The following is a 27,987-nucleotide window of genomic DNA, read 5'->3' as shown; positions in this document are numbered from 1 at the left end:
CATCAGTCACAAAATTATATCACATGTCTCAGCTAATTGAAAGACACATTCTTTACGAGTTGCTGAACAGTCCACCAATTTGTGGTTTGGTGTTGTCATGTTAGAATCTGTCTGAAATGTTGAGAAGGATTTGTAGTTTGAGTGTGACAGCTACAACCGTGGCAGTTTTTGCTATTAAGTGACCCCAAACTTTAGTAGCAGATGGTCACTGCATTGTGTGAAGCAGTAGCAGCTGCTACAAGACACGCAGAAATACTGTTAAGGGGGGTAGGACGTCACACGGGCCGACTTGGAGCAGGAGAGGCACCACAGGACATTTTATTTTCTACTGTCTATACTTTTACAAATAAATTCATAAAACTTTGTCAGCATGACCAGGAAGGATTCAGGATTCACACTCATAGCAGTCATCATCATCATCTGATTGTTGCCAGCATCATATTTAAAGTACCAGGGAAGCAGGTTGCTAGCCTTACTTGCCCCGAGTCCCATTGGGTTTTACCCGTAACGGCTGATGGACTAACCGGTGGATTTGGTAGTCTTTGCCGTATGAGCACAAAGGTGACCACGACTCAGAATATGTCCGAGATGCCCAGCCTTATTCCAAAGTAACTGGTATCCCGACTGTCGGGACCACTTACTTGGCCACTCATACGTTGCCCGTGGTTCATGAACTAGGACATGACTACAGGAACCCACACCGTGAACCACCCTCATAGCAGTGGAAGTGCAAAAACATAACAAAATAAATTTTTTATTAGATATGAAATTTCATCATTTTTTCACTTACTGTTGGCTGCATTTGTTGCTATAGGTACATTTTTCTTCACAAGTAAGAGAGATTCTTTGATGAATTTTGCACAGCATGCAAACCATACTTACAGGTGTATGAAACTCTTGAATCTTCCAAATCTATTAAAATCTGTGGTAAAAATTGAGATAATTAACTACAAAATTTGATTTTTTTCTAAACATAAAGTTTAAAACGTAACAGCTCCTTCATTTTTTCATAAATTAAATAGATTCTAGACTTTCAGACACCTGTAAGTATGGTTTTTATGCTGTGCAAAATTCATTGAACAGTCTCTCTTACTTATGAAGAAAAGTGTACCTACAGAAATAAATGCAGCCAATAGTAAGTGAAAAAATGATGAAATTTCACATGTAAAAAAAAATATTTTGTTATGTTTTTGAACTTTCACTGCTACAAGTGTGACTTCTGAATCCTTCCTGGTCATGCTGACAAAGTTTTATGAATTTACTTGTAAAAGTATAGACAGTGGAAATTAAAATGTCCTGTGGTGCCTCTCCTGCCCCAAGTCGGCCCGTTTGACGTCCTACCTCCTTAAGAGCGAGTAATACAGATTTCAGGCATCAAGTATAATAGTTTTTGTACAAAACTGGAGAGGGATGGTTAGTATCTCCATTTGGAAAGACACCATTATCGAGCAACATTACTCTGTAGACAGAAAGACATATTATCCAAAACAAGGATGCTGCAACAGTACGGGTAATCTTGAAAATTGTGTTGTTGGAATAAGCAGCTCTTCGTGTGTGGCACGAGTCTTAACACAGACCGGATATCGTGACTTTGTGATAGATTTATGATGGACAACATTTACCAGCTGTTGTTCCATACACGTCAACTTGTGCATCGTACAAGAGTCGAGAGTGCTGTATGAGGTTGGCACAGTGACTCTGTGTTTCAGAAGCATCCGCCACATCACCAGTCACCGGGGCTCGAGAGACCGCGGCCGTGGACCTGGGCGCCCTAGCAGACGTCAGTGCCCCGGTGACGTCAGCGGCTGGGTGACGCGGCTGGTGGCACACGTGGCCGTCCTGGCAGACAGGAGTCCCACGTTCGAAGCAATCCTCGGGCACAACGCTCCGGAGACCACCTGCGGCCAGCCCGACGTCACGGACGTGGAGGGCACAGTGCTGAGGCAGCTGCCGGGCTACGTGTGCACCCTCTAGGCCCACCAACTGCCTGGTGTGGTCCCCCAACTGCTGGCAGCAGCTGACAAGTACAGCTGGTTGGCCCTGGAGGCTGTGTGAGAGCAGCAGGTGGCTGCGTAGCCGGCAGCGGAGACTGCGTCGGATGTAGCTCTACTTGCAACGGAGGCTCCCGTGCACCGTCCTCGCTGTGGTTGTCGTCCCCTTCGTAAAGGATCACTCTGAGGTGATGGCCACGCAGAGCTGGACAGACTCTGTGCTCAAGTACCCAAAAGATGTCACTGAAGTGAGTCGTCTGCTCGGGGAGCCACCAGCAGATGCCAGGTAAGACTTCTGAGTTTAGCAATAAAGTGTCGTGTGTGTCTGGAGGGGGAGAGAGAGTGAGAGAGAGAGAGAGAGAGAGAGAGATTCAGGCACTACAATATTTGCTCCCCCCCCCCCCCCCCCCCCCCCCCCCTCAACATCCCCCTTACATAGTGTCGGAAGTTCCATGCAGCTTTTCGCGGATGATGCTGTAGTATACAGATAAGTCCACATTAGAAAATTGCAGTGAAATGCAGGAAGATATGCAGCGGTTAGGCACTTGGTGCAGGGCGTGGCAACTGACCCTTAACATAGACAAATGTGATGTATTGCAAATACATAGAAAGAAGGATCCTGTATTGTATGATTATATGATAGTGGAACAAACACGTAGCAGTTACTTCCGTAAAATATCTGGGAGTATGCGTGCAGAACGATTTGAAGTGAAATGGTCATATAAAATTAATTGTTGGTAAGGCGGGTACCAGGTTGAGATTCATTGGGAGAGTCCTTAGAAAATATAGTCCGTCAACAAAGGAGATGGCTTACAAAACACTCGTTCGACCTATACTTGACTATTGCTCATCAGTGTGGGATTCGTACCAGGTCGGGTTGACGGAGGAGATAGAGAAGATCCAAAGAAGAGCGGCGCGTTTCGTCACAGGGTTATTTGGTAACCGTGATAGCGTTACGGAGATGTTTAGCAAACTTGAGTGGCAGGACTCTGGAAGACAGGCGCTCTGCATCGCGGTGTAGCTTGCTGTCCAGGTTTCGAGAGGGTGCGTTTCTGGATGAGACACGGAATATATTGCTTCCCCCTACTTATACCTCCCGAGGAGATCACGAATGTAAAATTAGAGAGATTCGAGTGTGCACGAACACTTTCCGGCAGTCGTTCTTCCTGCAAAGCATACGCGACTGGAATAGGAAAGGGAGGTAATGACAGTGGCATGTAAAGTGCCCTCCGCCACACACCGTTGGGTGGCTTGCGTGGTATAAATGTAGATGTAGATGTATCTGTGCCGTACAGTACTCCTTCATTTATTGCCATTCGCTGATAACTCACAATGGTGTCATTGTCTTTTCATGACAGGCTCCAAATTCAACTGTTTTTGGTTGCAGTTATGTTAACTAAATAAATCATGAAGAGGCCAATTTTAACACTAGCAATCTGTCTTCATTTGCAGTGATTCATTTTGGTATAACACATGCATGCAATGCATTTTGGCATGAAGCCTCTGACCAAAGGATACATTGACAGTGTATCTAGCAAGTGAGACTACTACTGTGGGCACCAAAGGGAGACAGTGACGTGTGCAGTTTGCAGCCAACCAGGTCAATGCTTGTGTCTCGAATTACGGCCACTTCACAAAAAGAAGCCTTCGGTTGTTTGCTACCACTGCTGCCGCTGACAGTATGGTAGCTCTAAATGGCGTCATGCTGCATAAAAACAAGTTGAAGATGATTAAATATGTTGTCCAAAGCCAACACAAGAATCATTTTAGTGTGCTGCACCACGGGTCAAGGGGACAGCAAAATATTCACAACTGTCCATTTCTCTTGTAGCCGTGTGGTAAATTCTGGCCTGTCGCAACTTGTAGGTGCGCTAAACCGTATTACCATTGTATCATTGGTGGCACATTGAGGTCTCACTGTATGTACTTGGCAGCCATGATGGCACTTTAGAGCTGACAGCCAAACTGTGCACAGGTTGAAAGCCCAGCACCTGGCAGTCACAGCTTTCACAAGCGTCTCACGCGATGTTGACACAGATGTATTGTATTGTATACTTATTGGTCTTGTGAATCACACACTGTACAGGGGTACATAATGATATAGGGCAAGTCATATAATTTCCAATAAAGTTTAACAGAAAAAACTGTTGTATGGTTTTCAGTATATAGCAATATAACTCTAACATATGGGAATAGCATTTCACAAATAAATTTTACACGCACACATTTCATACTTTTGTCCTTGATTATACAGACACACACATTATGTAATAGACCACATATAATACACAGATAAATCTACATGTACACATTTCTTATTTTGGCCTTAATTGCATAAACTATTTAAATTTTTCAGATATTTACAATGTAGATAAAAATTCATCAACACTATAGTAGCAATTCTGTAGCAAGTAGTCACTCACTGCAGTTTTGAATTTATGCATGCCAGTTATTGCCTTAATTTCTTTAGGTAGTTTGTTATACAGTTTTTTTCCTGCTTGCAAGGGTCCATTTTGTTTTAGTGTTGTATGTGAAAACTGCATATGTAAATCTTGATTATTCCATGTGTTGTATGAATGGATATTTTGGTTTTTTCGAGCAGTCTTGCTATTTTCATCTACAATTTTTCTTATGAACATTATTGTTTCTAGGATATATAGGCATGGTAATGGAAGAATATGAAGCTTTTTAAATGAGGGTTTGCTAAGCCTTCCATGGCTCTTATAATTCTTTTTTGTGCAATAAAACAGCTTTTGCTGGGTGTTGAATTTCCCCAGCAAATTAAACCATATCTTAGTAGTGATTCTGCTTGGGCATAGTACACATTTTTTATGGCTTGCATAGATGTGCATCCAGCGAGAATTTTTATACTATAACAAATGGTATTTAATTTACTACATAGGTGTTGTGTGTGTTTCTGGCATCTTAGGTCATCTTGGATCCAAACTTCCAAAATTTTGGTGCTATTTACAATTTCAAGTCTTTTGCCTAACAGTTCTATTGTTGCAGTTAAAGGCTGTTTATTCTGCACTATGTGTAGATGCATAGTGTTTGTTTTATGTGTGTTTATTATTAAGTTGTTCATTGCGAACCATTTTGATACATGTGTAGTGCTCTTTCTTATTTCATTTTGGAGGTCTTCTGGGGTCTTTCCTTTGATAAGTCTATTTGTATCATCGGCATATTTAATGTACTTATAGTGAGGGCTGGATGGTTCCAGGTCATTTACAAACAGCAAGAACAGGATTGGTCCCAGTACGGAGCCCTGCGGCACACCGTATTTAACACACTGTTTTTCTGATTGATAGGAAGTTAAATTTTTCCTTCTTTGTACAAGACTTCAACTATTTGGTGTCTGTTTTGTAGATATGACTTTACCCATTCATAGGCTGGGCCTCTGACACCAACATTTTCTAGCTTTCTAAGCAATAGACCATGGTTAATGATGTCAAATGCTTTTGAAAGATCTAGGAATATTGCTGCTATGTGTTCTTTTTTATCTAATGCATTTAAAGCTTCATTTAAGAAATCGATAATAGCTGTCTCAGTGGATTTACATTTTCGGAAACCGTGCTGTGTAGCTGAGAAAAGTTTTTTTTTTTTTTCAATGAAATCTACGAGTCTTTTATAAAAGATTTTTTAAATTATTTTAGAAAAAAACTGATAGTAGAGAGACTGGTCTATAATTTGTTATATCTGTTTTTTCACTCTTTTTGAACAATGGCTTCACTTTAGCTATTTTTAGCCTTTCTGGGAAGATTCCCTGAGAAAGTGAACTTTTGCATATGTCTACCATGGGCTTAACTACTAAGGGTGCACATTTTTTAATGATATGGTCAGGTATGTTGTCAGTACCAGAGGAAAATTTTGATTTTAGCTCCCCTATTGTTTTTAGCATTTCCTGTTCATCTGTTGGGTGTAGGAAGAGAGACTTGTTACTAGGGATAGTTTTAATCCGATTTGCAGTGACAGCATTTTGAAAGTTTTGCTTCACCAGAATCTCAGCTGCCTCAGAGAAATTTTGTGCATTTGCCATGAAGGAACTATTTGCCATTTTTTTTGGCTTCTTTTATGACTTTAGTTAAAATCTTTTTGTATTTCTTGAAATAGGAATCAGATTCTGGGGATGTGGTGTGCTGTCTAGATATTTCATGAAGTTGCCTCTTTTTCTTCACAGATATTTGTATCCCTGTTCTGACCCATTTTATTTTCAGATCCTTTTTTGTGACTGTCTTTTTATGGAGTGGAAAGCAAAGTTCAAAATAATAGTTAAAACTATTTAGGAATTTGTTGAACTTATCATTTGTACTTTCACATTCATAGATGTCTTCCCAAGTTTCTTTACACAGATAGTTAAGGAAATGTTGTATATTCTGGTCATTATACTTCCTAGATGTAGTAGTTACACATTCAGTTGAACTAAACGGTTTTCCTAATCTTATACTAATTTCTTGGGCTGTGTGGTTCCCAAAGCCTGTATTGTGGGTTTGTGTTGTATGTTTCAAGGGCACATTTGTAAATATTTGATCAAGGATTGTGGCTGAGGTTTTTGCGATGTGTGTTGGCGTTTCTATAGTAGCCTTTAAATTGAAAGTTGCTAAGAGGTTCAGTAAAGCAGTTTTTTGATTAGACTCACTTGCAAAGTCAATGTTGAAATCCCCACATATAATTACTTTTCTATTTTTTTTTTTTTTTGCGTAAGATATTTTCAAGGTTCTTTAACATAATGTTAATATTGCCAGTTGGCGCCCTGTTTAGACAAATTATAGTAATTTTTTCGTCTGTGATTTCAATTCCATTTACCTCAATATCTTTCTCTGTGGATAATTTTTCTACATACGACATACATTTAAAATTTATGCTATTTTTAACATAAATGCAACTAGCACCATGTTTATACAATTTACGACAAAAATAACTACCCAATACAAAATTTGGAATGCATAGCGTATGAAGTTTCTCTTTGTCAAGCCAATGTTCAGTAAAACATAATACAGAGGTGTTTTTCATGTCACTTTCCAACAAAATTTTAAGTTCGTTTACTTCGTTGGATAGGGATTGTACATTTTGATGAAATACCGTCAGGTTTGGAGTTAAACACGAGTTCTGAAACTTACTATCCTTAGCACTTATATTTATATTGGAATTTCTGCCTGGAAGATATTTTCACTTTTGAATTTTCACCCCCTCCACATGGTACCAGTTTCCCTTGTTCTTGATGATTTTACAGACGTCTATAACCATTTTACTGAAATTCATTGAGCCTTGTGACTGTGCTGATGATCACACGCGAGGATATTAAAAATCAGTGTCTAATAATCATAAGGCACTTAATCAGAAGTGAGATGTATGAATCAGAGTAATCAAGAGCTGGCATTCCTGTCATACTAGATCATGCATTAAACACAGTACAGGACACACAGTGGCCTTGTGAGCCACATAATTGGCTGTATGCATTACACAATATGCTAGCAACTTAATTACAAAATTATTTTGCTACCTCCCCCCCCCCCAAGCAGTTTAACTCATTAGAAACATTAAATAATTATTTTTTTTCGAGTCATCAGTCTTCTGGTTGTCCTGATGTGACCCACCATGAATCCCTTTCCAGTGACAACTTCATTATCTCAGAATAGCACTTGCAACCTATGCCCTCAATTATTTGCTGGAAACATTCAAAAAAGTTTTTACCATCTACAGCTCCCTGTAGCACCATGGAAGTTATACCCTGATGTCTTAACAGATGTCCTGTTCCTTCTTTTTGTCAGTGTTTTCCAGAGATTCCTTGCTTGCTGATTCTGTGGAGAACATCCTCTTTGATTACCTTATCAGTCCACCTATCAACGGTGTGGTTCAGACTGATCGTTGAAGAATGTTACCAAACTCCATTGTTGACACTAAACATTGTTGACACTAAACTGGTCTGCCTCCAAAATAAAAACAACTTTTTCTGATCAGACAAGGTGAGCTCAGATAACTCAGTTATTATTTGAGCAATCTGGATGCCACTTGGAGCTTTTGTGACATGCTGACAGGTTGCAGATAACTAAAGTATCAGCTTCAGAAAATTATTCTTTCAGTAGATACAAGGCAATAAAGTATAGTCAAAATTTGGCACGACAAGATTTATGAGCTACTTTGATAGCACACTATGATGAATTTACTGTAGTTTGCTCTTTTGTTTTACAGCTGAGATATTGTACCCAAATATTTGTACAGGATCACAAAGTTTCAGCACGACAGGTCTCTTTTATCCTGAAAAATGGTAAAACAAAGTTGATCATTTATTCATTTCAGTCGCAATGTCAGAAAAGAGCCTTTACGAAAAGGTGGCTACTGGCCCCACCATACTACTTATGAAGCTGTTATTTGGTAGTGCTTCATGTAAGTTCTATATGTACATCCTGTAACAATTTCATCGAAATTGGAGATGGTCGAGTATGGACCCTTAGGACACTTGACATGGAATGACCCATTTGTTACCTCTGTCTGTCTGATACATATGCTCCATACAAGTTTATTCCTTCCATTTTCAATATATAGGGGAGATGCTGAGTTGCAGAAAAAGTCTCACACAAAGCTTTTGGCATCAACAAAAAACACACACACACACACACACACACACACACACACACACACACACACACACACACACACACACACACAAAATTCACACACACGACTACAGTCTTATCCTTCCCTTTTCAAATTGTTTAAAGTATACATGCTATGCTCTTTCTGTCACTTAATGATTGTAAACATTGTCCATGAGATATTATTGCCTACACTGCCTAACCCATTTTTCTCATTTAATGGTAGCTTGTATTCAAAACTTCTCAAGATGAAAGTTATTGTTTGAGAAACACATCACCACTGCTGTCTTTTCTAGGAGTCTAATTACGGAGACATTACATGTGTATATAGTTCTATTTGCTTTACTCAAAAGCAATTTTTAAAATTATTTTTGATAACTTTTGTAGCATAGCTGTTGTAATTACTGTCCATCTTCTTGATTCTCTCAGATTTCACCCATTATTGCACAGTAGTTTTCCACTGTGTTTGTCATAATGTCAATTTATCAAACAACTTCTGCATATCCATGACAAGCTTCACATAGTTTCCATAGTAAGTTGATACCTCAACTGACTAGAGTGTTTGCTCTATCACCGCCCCTCCCCCCCACCCCTTCCTCACCTCTCTCTCTCTGTTTTTCTGCACTGATATCATTCAGCAGTCATCTATTAGGTTTCAAGAACCTCACAACCAAAAGTCACAGCCAGCTGACTTCAATTGCTTTTAAATTCTGTCTATAAGTTCTTTTGTCAGTGTAGGAAAATTGTTGGCCCTTATGTTTCGGCTTTGGTTTGGGCTTCATTGTGAACAATTTGTTGTTTGGCATCTGAAGCTGTGCTAGTGGGGAATGTAGGAGAAGCAGTGCAGAAGTACACTAGTTAATTGGCGAGTCAGTCGTGTTAAGTGACACTTTTATTGTTGGCACTGTATGTCCAGTTATCGCTGTAAATAGTCCGTCAACGCCGGCACCTGTGGCGAGCAGCCTGCTGGCCCCCGTGTGAATGTGCCCACCCACTCATTGCCCGCTGGCCGGAGTGGCCGAGCGGTTCTAGGCGCTACAGTCCGGAACTGCGCGACCGCTACGGTCGCAGGTTCGAATCCTGCCTCGGGCACGGATGTGTGTGATGTCTTTAGGTTAGTTAGGTTTAAGTAGTTCTGAGTTCTAGGGGACTGATGACCTCAGAAGTTAAGTCCCACAGTGCTCGGAGCCATTCGAACCATTTTGAAGTCATTGCCTCTCTGTGCAGCGCGCCAGCCACTAAAAGGGGAAGGGCCACCCCCGGCACTCACTGTCAGCCCCACAGCGACCACAGCCAGAGTCCTGCTGCGGCTGTGCTGCCCACAGCTGCCCGACACACTCCTCCTCCTCCTGAGGATGCAGCTGCCTCAATTCTGGTGAGTTGACGCTACCCTCAGAGTACTGATTATTTTGGTATTAACCAGCAGTCATAGAAAATGTGGCCAATTGCTATGATTTTTTAATTGCCTCTCCGTGATTTGTCAACAATAACAACAGGTATCAATTTCGACTCTGTCAGACACTCCTAGCTACTGGTGAAAAAGAATTTGTTAATGTCTCTTTGCATTTAGTCAAGAACAGTATGTGTGAGGTTCAATTCCCAGTCAGCACAGACATTTTTGTCACGTATTTCCACTTCCGTAATGGCATCGTCAAAATCTTTTCTTGTAGGATCTGTGAAGATAGGTTGTGATGACATAACTGCTATCTATTTCTGGATTATGGGTACTGTTGTGTACGTCAGGTTCATTAACGCCAATCTTTCTGATAAAATAGTCCAATCTAGTGAAGGAACCTTTAGATTCAAGCATTCTGGCAAACATTAGCGAAGCTACTATTCCCCACACTGGTGTTTGCATAAGAACAATAAGGGTTTTTGAATCTCCATTCCAAGTTCCGGGTGAGCAAATAAATGCAGTAGACTAATGGCAAAGTGCTCAGTAATATTCCATAAAATTGTCAATCTCACATTAAGTGTCCGGTGCTGAGTGGTATCAGACAACTTACAGTGGAACTGCCGAGCTATTGTCACGTAGGAAGGGCAGCCTAGGACATAGCTCGCCAGGGTACGTATGGGTCCCACGTTTACAACGGCTCGTGGCCTAGCTGCTGGCCGGCAAAGCTGTCGGACCTGTGGCCGAGTCCTCGATGCCGACAACGTACGTTGCAGCCGCCACTCGACTCCCGGCCAACGGTCACCTTGTGACCACTCCTCAGACTGATAATGCTACTGCTGCCGTTACTCCGACTGAAGCCACTCAAATAGCGGACGGCATTCCAGCCACAGCGCAACTGGCCGAACATTCCGAGGAAGCTAAATGAGGCAGTTCTGAATAGTATTCTGACATTGGATGCACTGTCCGTGCAGTGGAACGTCAGTGAACCTGAAGGGGATAATGCAGCAGAAAATTCTGCTAGCTCGCTGAAAAGCCGCTCCCCCAGAAAAAAATAGAAATGGAGGATTGTGCATATAGCTGCTGAGCAAATTGTTCCACTGATGCACGAAAAGATCCGACAAGCAGTCTGGAAATTAAATGAAAGTTCAGAGGAAGGTTCTAATCGTAGTCAGTCTGAACTCGTTCACACGCCACCCGCTGCTAGTGTGCCGACCCCCACGGAAGCACAACGAGATGCGTGTGCAGCTCTCCATAAAAATACCAGAGAATTCTGCTGTACAGCCACAGATGACATGTTAGGATCTGTGTTCGTGAAGAACTGCGCGGACGAGACCGTGGCAGAAGGGAAGGTGAAACTCCTTCAACTTCCAGTGAAGCAATGCTCACGAACGCTTACCTCACCCGTACCAGGAGGCGGATATGTATGTGACACTTTTTCTTAACTTTCATACTAACCTCGTATGATGAAAGAATTGAACTTATGAAACATAGTATATTATGAATCCATCTCAAGCCTGCAGAATCACAGCTCTGAACATCAACTGCATATGCAGCTGTCTAAAATTAAGTAGCTTCAAGGATTTCTGTATGCGGCACACATTTATATTATTTTACAAGTACTTCAAGAAGTAAAAGACACTACACGACACACTATCTTGGAGCAGAGTGCTGTAACTGGAACTGGAAATGAATTAGTGACAGCGATACTCTCGAAAGAAAATAATAGTGTTCCTCACAGTGAACAACTCACAAATAATAGAGGGATCACTTGTAGTGTCTGCAACAGCCAGGCAATTAACATACGTGCTCCATCTGGTAGCAGTAAACAAAGCAAGCGAGCAGAGATCTTTTAAATATGAAATTACCCCCTCTTCAGAGTTCATTACGATAATACCATTTTAGCAGGAGATTTCAAATGAGACCTAAGTCCCAAATCTCAAGTTCCTAATTTTAACCCGTGCGCTGAATTAGAATACAAAATTAAATAAAGAATTTCATTTAACCAACATGTGTCTGTACAAAAATGTGACAATCCCGGGTTTATTACTAATTACTTGGCAAGTCGCTCGGTTAGTCTATACGTATCCAACAACTTAGGCACTAATGTCCTGCACACTACACTGAAGTGTGGCCCACCAGCTGTACTGGGCACGCTGTCTGCACAACTAACGTGGAGAGACAGGGCACCCACAGTGCCAAACATTACGTGGCAGATTAGCTTCCAGGTGCCGAATGCCACGAGCGTTTCTGCAAAACTTGGCAGAAATGCGGAATTAAGTTCACATCCTATAATTCTTCTCTGGCCGGGTGGTTAAAATGTGCGAAACTGTGACTGAGCAAAATGTTGAACAACTTTATGGGAAAAAAGCTTCTGGTACAGGAAAACTGCCAGACCTGCACAAAATGGATGCATCTGTCATTGAATATTATGTTGTGATGAAACAAATCGAATGAAAAATTTTTGCTCTGTCGGAAAAACAGTTAGGATTACAAATACATCCAGGGTGCTACTTTCGGTGAAAAATCTTATATTTCGTGTCGTACGTGAGCAGAAGAGAGGACACAGAAAAATGACCACAGAACTTAACAGGAGTGACGGGGCAGCCTTATAAAGGAAACCTGTGACCATCTTGCTGACCTACAGTCGGCCAGGGCTGTTAATTGTGAAGCGGAAGATTTATTACAAAATCTTCGAGGCAGGCTTAGCAGTGTGGCATCTTGGAGGAGTCTTCTACAGTAGATTGATGATGATGATCTGGTAACCACAATTGTGCAGAGTCCCAGAAACAAAGCACTGGGGCCTGACAGCCTCCTGGCAGAGTTTTATCAGGTTTTCCCTACGCGGATGAAATTAAATAGCTCACAGTATGTAATGGAGCAATGCATTCGCATGGAAATCTCAAAAGAATTTTGGAAGGAATCGTAGTGCTAGTTACGAAACACCCACAGTGTGTCAATACAAAACATAAGATCAATTACTCTCCTGAATAGTGATTACAAAATTATGGCACGCATTCTTGTCCGCAGGCTACAAATAGTACTTGAGGTAACCTGTCCGTATCAAAATTATCTGGATAGGGACAGGTCAGTTATCAAAAGTGTTTGTGAATATAGGAACATCAGAGCTATGGGACGTTTCCTCAGGCTTCAGTGCACTGCAATGTCACTAGGTTTCGAGAAGGCTTTCGATAGGGTGAGCCATCAGTGCCTTCTCGAGAGAATGACTGCACTGGATTTTCCCTAATGTTTTGTCAGCATCATTGGTAGAGTCTGAAGAACAGCACATCAAAACTCATTATTAATGGTCAGCTAACCAGGCAACTCGCATTCACGAGTTTGGTCCGACAGGGTCGTCCTGTGTCGACGGCTTTGTTTGCCATTGCCGCTGAGCCCCTGCCCGCTAGCCACTCGGCAGAAACAGCTACGAGGGCTACATATACACGGCCAAAATGTTGTACGCTAGCCATACACAGATGCTGTGTGCCTCACGATCACCAATGAAAGTGACGTGGAGAGGGCATTACAGGTAATCGGCAAATATGAACTTACATCACGTGCGAAGCTAAGCATCACTAAATCGTACATCACGATTGTAGAGCATGGAACATCTTTGCAAAACACAGGAGGCCTCAATGTGGTTACACATACTCAAATCCTGGGTGTTGACTACAGGTCTAATATAAATCATACCATAGCTGCAAATTCTAGGAAAGTCCTTGCCAGCATGCCAGCCAGCATTGAAGAACATAGCATCAGAAGACTTCACGACATCGAAAAGGCAGACTCTGCAAATATGCACGTGGTCTCTAAAGTCAACTACGTGGCACAGGTTTTATGCCTACAAAGTGGAATCCAGATTTCTCTTACCTTTGGATCATTTTGTATCTCATTGTAAAATTTTCAAGATAAAATTTGACACATAGACCCTCTGTCGGAAATGGGATGATCAAATCTCATTGAAGTTGGCAGAAAGTCACAAGCTTTATTCATGTGGTCGACATACGAGCTGTGGAAGAAGACACCCACGAGCCTGACTAGGCAAAACTGCTCCCACTGTCTTGAATCCACCCATAGATGTTCAACAGGCCCCCGTGGCTTTTCTAATTTTCAGTTATACTCAAAACAGAGTTCACCCATTGAATATGGTAAAAGTTTAGAACATTTACATGAAATTAATGGAAAACAAAATCAGAAATGTGATTGTACAAAAATACCCGCACTTCAACTATAAGGTCATTTGGAAAAATACCAGCACCCCTTACGTACCAACAAATGTGACAACTACATGGTACAGGGTAGTAAACAGGAAAGTAGCAACCAGAGAGAAACTTCATGCAATTCATCTGGGTGATTCACCAACATGTGAAAATTGCGACCTAATAGACACCGAAGAACACAGGTGCACTCAAATGAAAGACATTTTGCAATTCATCAGACAAATGTTAGTCACGCTAACATGAACAGTACCCAATATGTTTCTTGCTGATTTTTTGAATCCTAGTGACGTGACATATGCATTTACAATAAAGATATGCTGTAAATTGGATAAAAGGTTAAACAGCAGATTACCTCCTGATTGAAGAAAATGAAATGAACAGATGTTAAGTAAAACATCGCACGCTAACACAGTCTCGGGAGCCAGGTACGAGCGGATGTGGCCTGAACCACAAAACAACACATCTCTTCCACACCATCCTTGTGTGCATCACTAAGATGAAAATCTATAAGAAAAACTTCATAAATTTTTTAGTAAATATAATTATGTGAAACATAGTGTGCAAAGTGAGTAGGAAAAGACTCAAAAACAAGAACAACATAACGAATCGTTGTTAAGTTCTCTTTCTCTCATACCATATACTTTATTTAATTAGAAGCACCTATCCCCATGCAAAACCAGTCGTGCCCTGAGGAAGACCGTTGCAATTCAGCCAAAACGTCGGTTTTAGTTCATTATTGTTGTTAGTTTTTAGCAATGACATGGCATAATACCCAGAAGAATTTTAATCACAAGAGAAATCTACTCTGAAATACATAGCTTGGAAGCTTGTGTTGCAGTAATCTTGGATGAAGACTTTATCCTTAAGTCGGAAGACATCGTACTTTCTTCTGCGTTACATTCACCATTACCCAGAGCACCCAAAATCGTAGCACGGAGCTTCCAGTGAGTGGAGTCCTCGGAGTTAAGAGAAGATCAATTTGACAAACAAACCTCGGAAAACAAACCATCGTGAACACAAACTTTGAAGCTGTTGCTCAGCTGAGATAGTTTCTGTGTAGACATGGTTTTCTGGATGAAGTATTAAAAATAAAAAGAAAATTAAAATAAAAAATCATACATTAAAACAACAGAGTAACTCAAGTAACAGGTACGAGGGATGCACCGTGGTCAGGCCTCCGAATCCTTGACCACTGGTCTCTTTGCCCCCTGCCTGCCTGGTGCTGGCCAGCGACTCCTGAAGAAAAGTCAGTACATAAAAAAAAATAGCAGATAGGTGACAAGTATAGTTGTGGCATGGTGGCCAGGCCTCTAAATTCTTGACCTCTGCCCTCTTTGTCACCGCTGCCTGGCACTGATGTCCTAAAAAATGAGATAAACTTTGGTGTAGAGCAGGGGTTCCCAACAAAATTTTCTCGAGGACCCCCTCATCGAGCATGCTTGGTACCTTGTCCTATCACAGTATCAAGTACCTAAAGAAGCCAAATTATATGTTTCGTATTTTTGGTACCTAGAAAAAACATTGCCATATTCATTATTAAAAAAATATTGAGCTTAAAACTTTTTCAATTTAGCCATCATTGTTATTGTTAAATCTAGTGGCTAGAGTGTGCTATTGTCAGCTGGCTCTAGGAAGACACTAGACGCAGAAGTTAGCGTTTGCTAAAGCTCAGCTCATGCAGGAAGCGGCCAAAACAAAAATTCTGTTATCATACGAAATATATTTAATATATATTTTATTCTAATAGCATCTTGCAGACCCCTCTGACATAGCTTGCGGACCCCTGGGGGTCCGCGGACCACCTGTTGGGAACCACTGGTGTAGAGGATATTGTGCAGAAAAAGGATGGTGTAGTGTTTAAAATATGAAATGAAAAAAATTGTAGTTACGGCAGCCAGTTTCTAGTCTTCGCTTGGTGGGATCGAATCACATCACTTCCATGAATTTTAATTTGTGGTAAGAGTTATTAGTTAAAATAAAAGAAGTTTAAATGATGCTAGCTACCTTTGCTGAAGGCCTGGGTTTGTTTCTCTTATAAATCATTTTTAACAAGCACAAACAGCATCTTTTCACCTCTAGGAACCCGGAAAAGAGTAGGTATAGGTTGGGCACTGACAGGGGGAAGCCATGCCAGCTTGAAACTCTGTCACCATTCTTACATGATCTTTTTTTTTTATCAATGAGCCAATTGCCGTGCAGCATCACAGGGCACTTAATTCGTATTGTATTTGAGTTCGAGATGTGAAAAATATTGGTGCTGGACTCTCCCTTTTCATTACATTTGATCCCTTTGAGATGATACATTTCCACCATTTCATTTTTTTCCCATGATTGCAAAGTCCTCAGGATCTTCACAAAAGATACATGTCTGGGTACAAACGCTGGTCTGTAATTTCAAGTTGTAACATGCCCACACAAAACTGCATGTTACAAATTATTGTCATTTTTAATGCCTGTGGGCTTTATCAGCAATAATGATGGTTACTGGTTTGCACTTCCAAGTCAGACACAGAGCATATCCTGTCAGGTTCAAACATACCACTCCCAGCCACTGGTGAAAAGGAATTCGATAGTCAAAGTCTCTTTGTATGTAGTCAGCAACAGTGGGTGTAAGGCTCAATTCTTAGTCAGCACAAATTTTCGTTATGTTTTTTAGAATTCAGACACATACATTTTGCTGCTGATGACGTAAACCAATGTTTAACATCTACTCGTGACTAGAAGTCATTGTCGATAGGTTGCAGGCTTTGAAGCCCAGTAAGGCAAAACTTTTTCATCTTGGCATTTCAGTTTGTCATCTCGTTAGGATTTCTAATGTTTCACTGTGCTTATTGAAGCAGCCAATAAAGTGCTGGGCTCGAATCTCTGGTCAGCACAAAACTTTGTCATGTCATTTAAAGTTTAAGCATGCGCACTCTTTGTTACATGTGACTGAAACTATATTTAAGATATTTCATCTTTAGTTAACTGGAAGAATAGTTGCTGTATTGTATTCTCAGATCCTAATTTTTTTCATATAATTTCAAAGTGAAAGTTTTTTTAAGTGTCGTTCATCGTAATAAGTTGTGTTTACAAATGTAATGGCTGTGTAATTTGTAGTAAACTGTCTCGTGATTTTTGCATTATTGTGATACTAATTTGCATCAAGACTGATAGCCGTACAGAGCAGCTGTCACTTGTGACCACTTGCAGTAACTGTTTTGTATAGTGAAATAACTGTATGAAAAAGAGAGTAGAGGACCTTCAGTGTGTGGGCTGCATATAAATAAGGCAAAACACAATTCAGGTCGTTCTGATACATTACAGCACGATAGTACATGTTACACACAGGTGCACATGCTGTTGGGGACACAAAGTCACACACACACACAAACACACAGTTTTTTTTATGGGGGAGGAGTTATAAACTCATTCTTTGTTATGTCTGAAATTTTTTGATCAAATTGTTGTCTGTGTATCAGAAACTTTCAGTATTTGGTGTGGCTGTGTAAAGAAAGTGGCCAATCAATGGACTGAAATTTTTTTGGCTGCGTATTAGAGAAGTACCTGTGATTCTTGAAGTTTTCCCGGCGTATTGAATGATTGATGAGATTTCGGGACTGAAGCCGGATCATGTAGACTTCTTGCCACGATATTTCGGCTGGCAATTGTGAGTGTCCTTCCATATGTCGGCAACCTTTCATCTAAAATAGGCAGGATCCTAAGGAAAGATTAAGTTAAAGTGATCTTTCGGCCACCGGCGAAGATTAGTGCCCTTCTCGGTTCAGTTAAGGACGATCTGGGTCTGCGGAAGGCCGGGATCTATAAAATTCCTTGCCAGTGTGGCAAAGCTTATGTCGGTCAGACGACACACACAGTACGTGAAAGGTGCATTGAACACGAACGCCACACTCGCCTTTCGCAGCCCAGTAAGTCGGCCGTAGCTGAGCACTGTATTACCACAGGACACGCTATGGATTTTTCTGCCACGAAAATCTTGGCCCCAGCGAAACTTTCTGGGCTTCAGTAAATAAAGAGTCTGTGGAGATATGCCTAGCACAAAATCTTATAAATCGTGATGGCGATTTTCAACTGGACAAGGCTTGGGATCCGGTGATCTCTCTCATTTCCTCTGCGAGAAGACATTTTATTCATTGTGACGTGTCTGGCGACATCTGACGTCTGTTTTTAGCGACGCAGGCGAGCATTCCGACAGAGGGCGGACATGTAGTTTTCACCTTTACACATGCAGATAGAGCAGTAGCTCCAGAAGGCACAGATTTCGATAGAGGAAGCTCCTGTGACGGAGGCCAATGCGTTTTCGTGCCAATTTTTTGCTATAAAGTCGACTGCGGGAACTTGCAGTCTCCAGTGATGGACACTCACCTGAAGATGGCTGGACGATTGCCAGCCGAAATATCGAGGCAAGAAGTCTACACGATCCGGCTGCAATCCCGAAATCTCATCATTCAGAGAAGTACCTCTTTGAAAACGTTGAGATGGGATTCTTCTTGTGTGGACCTTCTAAGAACCCTACCACAACAAAGGTCAAAATTTAATAATGATTGTGATGTTGCTCACGTTGCTAAATACTGCATTTTTGGGCAACAACAAAGTTATTACGTGGCAGGTGTCATTAGAGAACAGTTAATAAAGTCATTTCATGTAATAATGAATAAACTAGGGACTCATCTTTTCGTGTTTCCCACGCTGGTCTCGTTGTAAAATCGTGGCTCGATCGTCGAAAATCTAGGTGGTGATGATTCCAAGTTTGGATGCAAAGAGGGCTAGGTTGTATTCTGCTGTATTCAGACGTTTTATAGATGTGTTCCACAAATCATTCTTGAAGATTAAACCTTTGAAAGTTAGTGCAATGGTGATGTAAAAAAATAATCAGCACTCCGAATTTAAGTTACACTTCCTTTTTATTGCTTTTGTTGCAATATCACGTAACACACACAACTTCACAATACAAAACATAGTTGAAAACATCGTCCTCACTGTTAAAGTTCACATTTTATAAGCTGACTACAATACGCGTCTTTCCAACGTGACGTCCAAGACTTTACTTTCTCAAGGTCCGACTCTCTAACAACTAATAATCGATTACGCGCCCAAAAATCAGAGTTACAAGTACTACAAAGATCGTAGTGACAAAAGAAAGAATACACATAAGAATAATATCATTGCAATATAAACATATCGATGTATCAAAGTACCTCTACATTAAGAAATCAAATCTGAATGTTGTCTCAGAAATATGTCAACTACTTTACAGAAACACAGTAGAATATTGCTGGTATTGAGAGGTTCAGGTGAGCTGCCGTAATGGTTACATAATTCAAGTACCATTACAACCTCTGGTAGTTAAACTGCAGACAGAGAGCTAGTATTAGCATCAAGAATTGTGTGATGTGGTGGAGGTGAGAGATTGGTTAGCTATAGCATCTTGAGTTCGAGGGGGGTGACTTAGAGGAATCAATGAGGCAAAATGTGACAACCTAATTTATTCAGAGGTAGTATAAAGTAATTTTTAATTTGATGATGAATGAAGATTTTTTATAAGGAGGATAGAACAGATCTGCTGTACCTTAATACATGCAGAGTTCCACACTGTTTTGTGGTGTAGGAGGGGAATATAGTAGGTTTCTTTTAGGACAGATTTGTATTTAGAATATTTGTGTTTTCTGGTACGGCAATTTTCGTCGCCATTTGTGTGTTATGTGTTTGTAGCAAAAGTGGGAATTTCTGTGTTTTTTTTTGCAGGAGCTTGTCTGCAGAGAAGAGAGGCAGTAGGCTGTTCCAGGCAGCTGTGTAGGGGGCAGTGAGCGAGCTGAGGATGCCGGTCACCGCAGGGGGCGACACGGAGGTGGGGGGTGGGAGGACGTTCTGGAGGGGGACCGCCCTGCACTTCGCAGCAAGGGAGGGACACGTGGAAGGGGCGAGGTGCCTCGTGGAGGGCAGTGCTGTGGTGGTGGACGGGAGGAGCAGCCCACAGCAGACGATACCTCAGTACGTGGCCGCAGTGAATGGTGGCCCAGCTGCTGTTGTGCCCTCTGCCGACCCAAATGCCAGGGATGACAATTGGTAGATGCCTCTGCACACTGTGCACCATGCAATAGTCACGCAGATGTGGTGTCTGCGCTGCCCACGGTGGGGGCCGACTGTGGGGGGGCACGAGAGGCATCTGATGGAGATGCTGTCGTGAGGCAACCAGTCCGGCAAACTCCTCTGCAATAAATATTCTTTCTTTTAACCAAAGAATGCACAGATTCAGTCTTATTGATGACATTAGATAAAGGTAAAGTAATTCAAGTAACAATAGGCAAAAATGTGTAGAGTATACTTCTAGGCTAACTTTGGAAAAGACAATGGGGACTGAAAAATAATTCATTGCGAATAAAAACAACTACTCCAATATCCGATTGGTGAAAAGTATTTCACAGAAGCCTAAAAGGTGCTGCATCAAACCACTGTAATTTGCAACCTATTGAAAGTACTGTGTGTGAGTTCTGTCACTATAATTGTCACTTCTGATATCAGGCTCTACTTACCTCTGTATGTTCACCAAACATTGTACAGTACTGTACCTCCTTTGTTTAATTACAATGTCATATCAGTATCAATATTCACACCTCATAATGCACTTATCATCGGGAACTATACAATCGGCCCATATTTAACTAAAGAGAATGCACGTTTACTCTGATGTTACAGGATAACACAGTAAATCTCCCCACTTTCTTCCATATTCTCCTCCCGTCGGTCTGCAGTGCTGCTCCCTCAGCCAGGAGCCGCATTAGCTGAGCGCCTGCAGGGGCCGCCGTGCAACCCACCACACTACTGCTGGCACCACCCACACTGCCCCCGACGACTGTCCGCAGAACTGTGGCTCTCACCCACTCTGCGACACACCAGAATGTCACGCCATTCCCACTATATTGTGCCGGCAATGTTCTGTGACGCGACTATCCACATAGAAAGAACTTTGCAATTTGCAAAAATGAGTTAGAAAACAGTATAATAAGCAGTTAACGATGGTTAAACGCTGAATTGCAACTGAGAACCAGACGGCAACTACAGTGTATCCTCAAAGCTCTCATACAGTGGCAGTCTAATACAAACATGGCAGAAACTTGGGGAATTTATCTTCCCACGGGTTGGCTACCCACGCCTTCTGAGCCAGAAGATTTTTGATGCTGGACTACTCTCATGGGCGAAATCGATGTTTTGGAAGCTCCCCCTGTTACTTGCTGACTGGTGCTGCTGCCATCGCCATCTGCTGCTGCCGGCCAACGCCACCCGATGCTGCTGCTGCTGCCACCCGTCACTGCCCGTTGCTGGGGCCCGTCGGCGTCTGCTGCTGGCCGACGTGCTCCTGGTGCTGTCACTGCCTACTCCTGGTGCCATCGCCGTCAACCGATGGCGCCTGTCACCAGCTTCTGCCGGTGCCCATTGCTGCCGCCACCGCTGCTGTCGTCCGTCGCCGTTGCTGTCCTTTCCAGTCTTCCCGTCTCTGACTCCCGATTAACACTCCCTACCGCAGCACCACCAGAGGTGTCGGTGCTACTGAGTGCCCACCTGCCCTAGAAATCCGCTCAGCCCGACGCATCTGCGACAACTCTGGTGCTACCTTCCTAACGCACATGTTTACAGAGTCTGCCTCCTCTAGTGATAATCTCACTCGGGGAGCTCTCATTTTTCACTGTCGCCTCCTCAGTCCTAGTGCTGCCAACGGTGCCCCCCTATACGATGATCACTTCACCCAAAATTGCAGAAACCCCCAACATACCTCCATTGTACAGCCCCCCACTTTCTAAAACAGTGTCCTAACCTTGCGTCTCCTCTTTACTGCAAGAACTGCAATAAATCCCTTCCGATGTACTTCTAGAAATGCAACACCAAAACCCCTATCAACAGCCCCAACCTTACTGTCACCGTTCACCCCATCGATCAGCCCATCCGCCCTAACAGTTCCCTTTGCCCACCCCCTGTGGCCAAAGAGATCATCCATTAACTCGTCATTGTTCTCCAGAACATACACCCCTTCCAATGCCCCCACACCCTCTAGCAGATCTCCCTTGCTGCCTCCTCCATTTGAACACCTACGCCATCTAACCCTACAACCAGGCCCACTTCACCTCGAACTGCCTCTTCACTCTCATTTAAGACTCTCCCCTCTCCTGCTCCTTGGTGTGCCATCTGACCCCATTTTTCCACCCCACCATCTCCAGCCCTTCATCCTCCCACTGCCATCTCTGTTCCCTTCTCTTACCTTCTTTCAGGCCTCCCCTCCCTCAGCAGGTCTCCTAGTTTCTTTCTCGTGATTTTAATCCTTGTCGTGTGTGCCACACCTAGTGCAGTGTTTTTGAAGTGCTGTTGTTTTGGTGTGGATTTTAATGCTGTGGCCTACTTTCATCTTGGGCTTGTGACTCCAGTGTGTTTTAAGTGCTGTGTACATCATCAAGTGTATTTCTGTTTGCAAGTGGGCCTTTTTTAACTGTGTCCCACATGTCAGCGTATTTTTAGCCCCATTATATTCTTCTATTCCCCTTTTACTGCCTTATTTGTTTTCTGTCATTTTTAATTCATGTAATGTCTCTGAGCTGAAGAGCAGCAGATTGTGCTGCTGACAGCCCTCCCCTGCCAGAATGGAGCAAGGGAATGAAATAAAAATAAAGAAAAAAGAAAAAAAATTGGTGAATTTAGTTGTAAAATTTACATATGGTTCATCATGACAAATGGTTCATCATCACACAAAAGGTCCATTTAAAGCATTCACCAGACATAGTAACATTTTGAAATTAATGATGCCACATACAAAATGTGAAGACAATCCTGTCCTTATATGATTGTTGTTTGTACTACACGTCAAAAATTGCAGCAACTGAAGTAATTGTAGTTTCATTTGAGACACAACACTGAGGATCAAATTTCAGCTCACAAAAGCAAAACAAATTTAACGCCACACTCAAACCTCGACACATGAGTCACTACGATATAGTTCAGATGGTAAAGCAAGTCATCAAACTACAGGTAATAAAATTTAATTTGACTTGTACATACGTAAACAGTTCCTGATGTTCCTGAGCAACAGTTATACAGTATTTTTTAAAGGAATGCACTGCCATTTCACTGTCGTACTGTTGAATTAAATAAACAGTGAAACAGTCGAATGACGGTTTGTTCCTTTAAAGAGGAAATGAGTGCAATGAACAGTGTTTCTTACATTGCTTAATTCCTTTATTTCTGATTGCACAGTTTCTCTGACTTCAAACAGATTTCAAGTCAGAGTAATTGGTGTTCATTTTCGTAAAAGGGCAGCTTTTCCATATTGATACAAGTACCAATAGGCAGGGATGGCACTAGACTTTCTGGCCTCCGTGTAAACATTCTCAGGCCCCTCGACTAAATTTTTTATGTTAAACTTTGTGAATTTGGATAATGTCGAAAAGTGTTAATGCAAAAAGTTAATCAGATCCTTTTTTAAGAAACTTACTTAATTGTGATTGTAGGGAAGTAAATCCGATAGTTAACCAAATTGTACTTCCTCTCTAGTGTTTTAGAAGTTAGCTCATTTACAATGCCAATATGATGTAATGAATGGACAAACTCTGACCCATTTGTGATCATAGGTAATACAGCATGTCACTCTTGCACCACTGTCATTCTGTGACAGTTCTTAACTCCTGCAAGAAAGCTCAATGGCCACTCAAGCTGCCATCATTGTATTTTGCAGTACGTCAGTAAAATTGCACTTATGAAGAGCACTGAAAAGGTGCAGGAGTAGTGGCTCAGACCCAAAATTAGCTGCACGAATCTTTTAACAGCAAAATTTCTTGTTTCTGACTTGCTAAGTAACGTCTATGCTTTGTATCACACTGAACTCAAAGACACACCGAAATGATTTCAAATAATTCTGAATGCTCATTAGTTTGGTATGTGCTCCTGCAGTTGAAGTTATTGGCAAGTTAAGCCACCCTCGATAATTCCGCAAATGCTTAGGAAATGGGCACCTATCCACAGGTGTTGTGTGATGTCCTTAGGTTAGTTAGGTTTAAGTAGTTCTAAGTTCGAGGAGACTAATGACCTGAGCAGTTGAGTCCCATAGTGCTCAGAGCCATTTGAACCATTTTGAACCTATCCACAGGGACCGTGGGACCATGTCATCCTGCAAGAAGCGATCCAATATTTTATTTTAAAACTTTCTGTCTTTGGGGACTGGAATGAAAAAAAAAATAGTTTTTGAAACAATTCCAAAGAAAGTGACTACATTGCAGCACAAGCACCACAAGGAGAAAAGTTGCCAGCAGGTTTTCTTTCAGTACATGCACCAAGCACCGTCTTGCCATCTCCGCCTCCTCACAGACGCCTATGGATGCAGATTTCTTCCTAATACTCTACATTACACTATGATGAATCTACATTCAGTTCATTACATTTCTTAGTCAAGAATGATGTTACTCCCACCCTTCAGAACGTTAATGAATCTGTAAGGGCATAGATACGTTCCAGCACAAAATGTCAGGTTTAGTGGCAGAGATACCTGAGGAACAAGTTTTCAAAACCTGCCATGGCAGCATGCAATTGCCAAAAAAAAAAAAAAAAACTTTCTCATCCTGCCACCTCAGCCACAACATTTGCATGGGTCAGGTATCATGCGTTCTACTGATTCGTACATATGATCACTCCTAGTGTGGACTGACCATTGATGTGTCATGAATTTCAAATCACAGTGAAAACCCAGAGAAGTTTTCGATAGACGTGTCACAGGTGTGTCTAGTATGCCCATCAAATGCACACTTTTCAGTTCTGAGTGCACAGAGAGCATGTAAAGATGCCTAGAGCAATAGAATCTCCCTTCAAGCAGCCATTGTTCTTAGGATTTGTAAATAACACTTATGTTCCTCCAGTTGCCGACAAGTTTCATCACAGTTTTTTCTAGAATGCGGATTATATTATGACTGAAATAGTTACATTCAGTGTGAAGTGACTGCTTTTATATTGATTCCATTGAAGCGTATTACTTTTTTTCAAATTTTTAGATGGCCAAAGCCAGCTGGACGGTAAGAGTGGTGTGTTCCGTTTCGGCCACAAGGTGGCAGCATCTGCGAGCATGCAGCCTATCGAGAGTGCAGTTCTGATATTTGTTTATTTTATTTGGTTCAAAATGGTTCAAATGGCTCTGAGGACTATGGGACTCAACTGCTGAGGTCATTAGTCCCCTTGAACTTAGAACTAGTTAAACCTAACTAACCTAAGGACATCACAAACATCCGTGCCCGACGCAGGATTCGAACCTGCGACCGTAGTGGTCTTGCGGTTCCAGACTGCAGCGCCTTTAACCGCACGGCCACTTCGGCCGGCTTTATTTTATTTATTCTTCATAAATTACAGCCTAGTATATAGAAACCTAAAGTAGGCGATACAACTCACATTTCCTAGGGTAGTTAGGTATTACGTATAATTTATTTCTGATAAAAAAGCTACAGCTACTTCTACTACTACAAAGCTATATTACACCCTTAAACAATTACCCAGCTACTGATCTACTACAAAACAACAGATTTTGTTCTCTGTTCATTTATTTCGATGCATTTAACTTTTAGATGGTTGCTTCTGCTACTGGATCTGCCCTCGTGGTACCCCAGTCAACAGCCATAGTCAGCCATATCTGTTGGATTCCGTGGGCATCGGGCAGCACGTAAGTGGCGTTTCCTGTAGCGAGTAATTCCTTCTGAACGTTGATATGGATAACGCTGTTGGTGAACGTTTTTCCTCGCAGACTATTTTATATGGTACACTCCAGGGATCGGTTTCTAAGTTGGCCTCCACGAATTGCTTCCTTCGTTCCATTTTTGTTTTGCATAGCTCTTCCTTAAAACGTCATTTAAAATACCAGTATCCACGAAGCCATCGGACTCTTTCTTCTTGGGCCATGCTTCTCAGGTATAGCTTCCAGTGCAGTCCTGACAATGGAAGTGTCTAAAAAGTCTTCAAAACCACCACAATATAGCAGAAGAGGCCGGCGCGATATCCTATAGGCCGGTAATAGAGGCGCGTGATATTCTGGCAACCAGTAAATCAGCTACTGAGTTCACCACATGGCAAAGAGATGGCGCGCCAGTAGCAAGGTACTAGAGTGCATGAGCGTAGTGGACGTAAAGTCATATACAACACTGTCTTATGTCTTAAGAAAACCAAAAGAATGAAATTGTCGCGCTCTGGTCTGTACCCTACCGAATTTAAAGCCATCTCACAGATTTCCACAGATGCACGAATTGTCATAAAAAATGTACTGTTACAGTGGCTGCCATGAAATGACACAATTCGTCACACCTGCTATGCGACATCTTCAGGCGCGAAGTGCTGAGATTTACATCTGGTTGGGAATTGAACCCAGGGTCCCATGATGGGAGAGTCTGCAGCCCAAAAGACCACAAGCTGCTGAATCTTTCATCGCAAATGGTGACGGTTTATTTACCCAAGAGAATATGGCTGTACCTGTATCAAACAGGTTGCATAGTGGTAAAAGAGGCACATGCTCGTAAAGGATTACGGAATACGGATCCCTTAATAGAACACTAGTGGCCGAAAACCTGACATTGACTGGGTATGTCTTTATTTCAGTCTTATATTAAGCAGTCTCCTATTACCCCTCTTCATGTTAATGTCCTCCTATTCCCTTTCTCTGTCCATCACCTCCTCCCGTCTTCTCTCTCCACATTCTCACATTCACCCCAGTATGAGGCTGGTTGTTCTGATGCCCACAGTATTTCCTTCCATATTGTAAGTAAGAGGTGTACCAAATTTGGCTGAACTCGTTCCTAAAGTTTAGAATGATAGTCTTACGCATTGGTTTGCAAGAGTACACACCTGAACAATATTTCACATATAATACTTGTTTTTGCACGAATTTGTACATGTATGTCACTTTTATGTCCAGCAAATTTTACATTGCAGTTCCACTTTCAGGCAGGTCAATGTTAATGAGCTCACATCTTGTAACTGTGTGATGTGCAGTGTCATAATTTTGCCGGTTGGTGTATGTGGCTACTGCCTGCGAAATTTGTTGTGAATAGACTTAGTGGCAACGAAGTAATAAATTTAAACATGTAGCATGATGCAGTATTTTTTCACTAATCTCCGTGTTTATGACATAATATCTCCTGAACTGTGTGTCTTCCAATGATGTAATTTTTCTGGTACATTCAAATGTAGATGTGAGTACTGTGTGGAAAATGTGTCTTGATTACAGGTATTGGTAAATAAGTAATAAATTAAAACATCACTCTTCATGTGGCATTTTTGCTCCATAAACTTTTTTCCTTCCGTCATTTTCTGGGGGTCGTCAATGAGAAAGTTTCCTAAAGCTTTGAAATTGAGTGTGAAGTTTGCTGCAAGTCACCAAGAGCTCATGTTCTCTAATACTGTATGACTAATGTACGGGTATTCGCATATTATGGATTACACTGCTTTCTTACCACACCGCTTTGTTAGGCATGTAGTTATCACCCAACGTGCGGTCGATTTTCAGGCAGTAAGCAATACGTCTACTACGGTTGCTTGAAATTGGCACAGTGGTTTAGAGGGAGATGTGGATTCACACACACACACACACACACACACACACACACACACACACACACACACATCCATTTTCAGAAGATGTATAGATGACAGAGCTGTATGGATCATTGGATTTGGCTGCAGAATAGCAAGTCAGATATCAGAGATCCAAACTGGGATGCAAAAATCATGTAATTCTTGCATACTCGTACAGTGAAAAAGTGGGCAATAATTTATTCTAC

At 41.8% G+C, this 27,987-nt stretch overlaps 1 long non-coding RNA gene across 1 annotated transcript in view; it reads left to right on the top strand.

The window, feature by feature from the left end:
- LOC126108769 (uncharacterized) overlaps positions 1–27,428 on the top strand; it is an 83,051-nt gene extending 55,623 nt beyond the window's left edge. The window contains exons 2-4 of the long non-coding RNA XR_007523627.1: positions 1,710–2,277; positions 9,812–9,959; positions 19,943–27,428. This is a non-coding gene — a long non-coding RNA (uncharacterized LOC126108769). The remainder of the gene's footprint in view (positions 1–1,709; positions 2,278–9,811; positions 9,960–19,942) is intronic.
- The last annotated feature ends 559 nt before the right edge of the window (positions 27,429–27,987 follow it).

The sequence above is a fragment of the Schistocerca cancellata genome, chromosome 11 (genome assembly GCF_023864275.1).
Source record: "Schistocerca cancellata isolate TAMUIC-IGC-003103 chromosome 11, iqSchCanc2.1, whole genome shotgun sequence".
NCBI lineage: Eukaryota > Metazoa > Arthropoda > Insecta > Orthoptera > Acrididae > Schistocerca > Schistocerca cancellata.
This window is presented reverse-complemented; position numbering and strand designations above follow the sequence as displayed.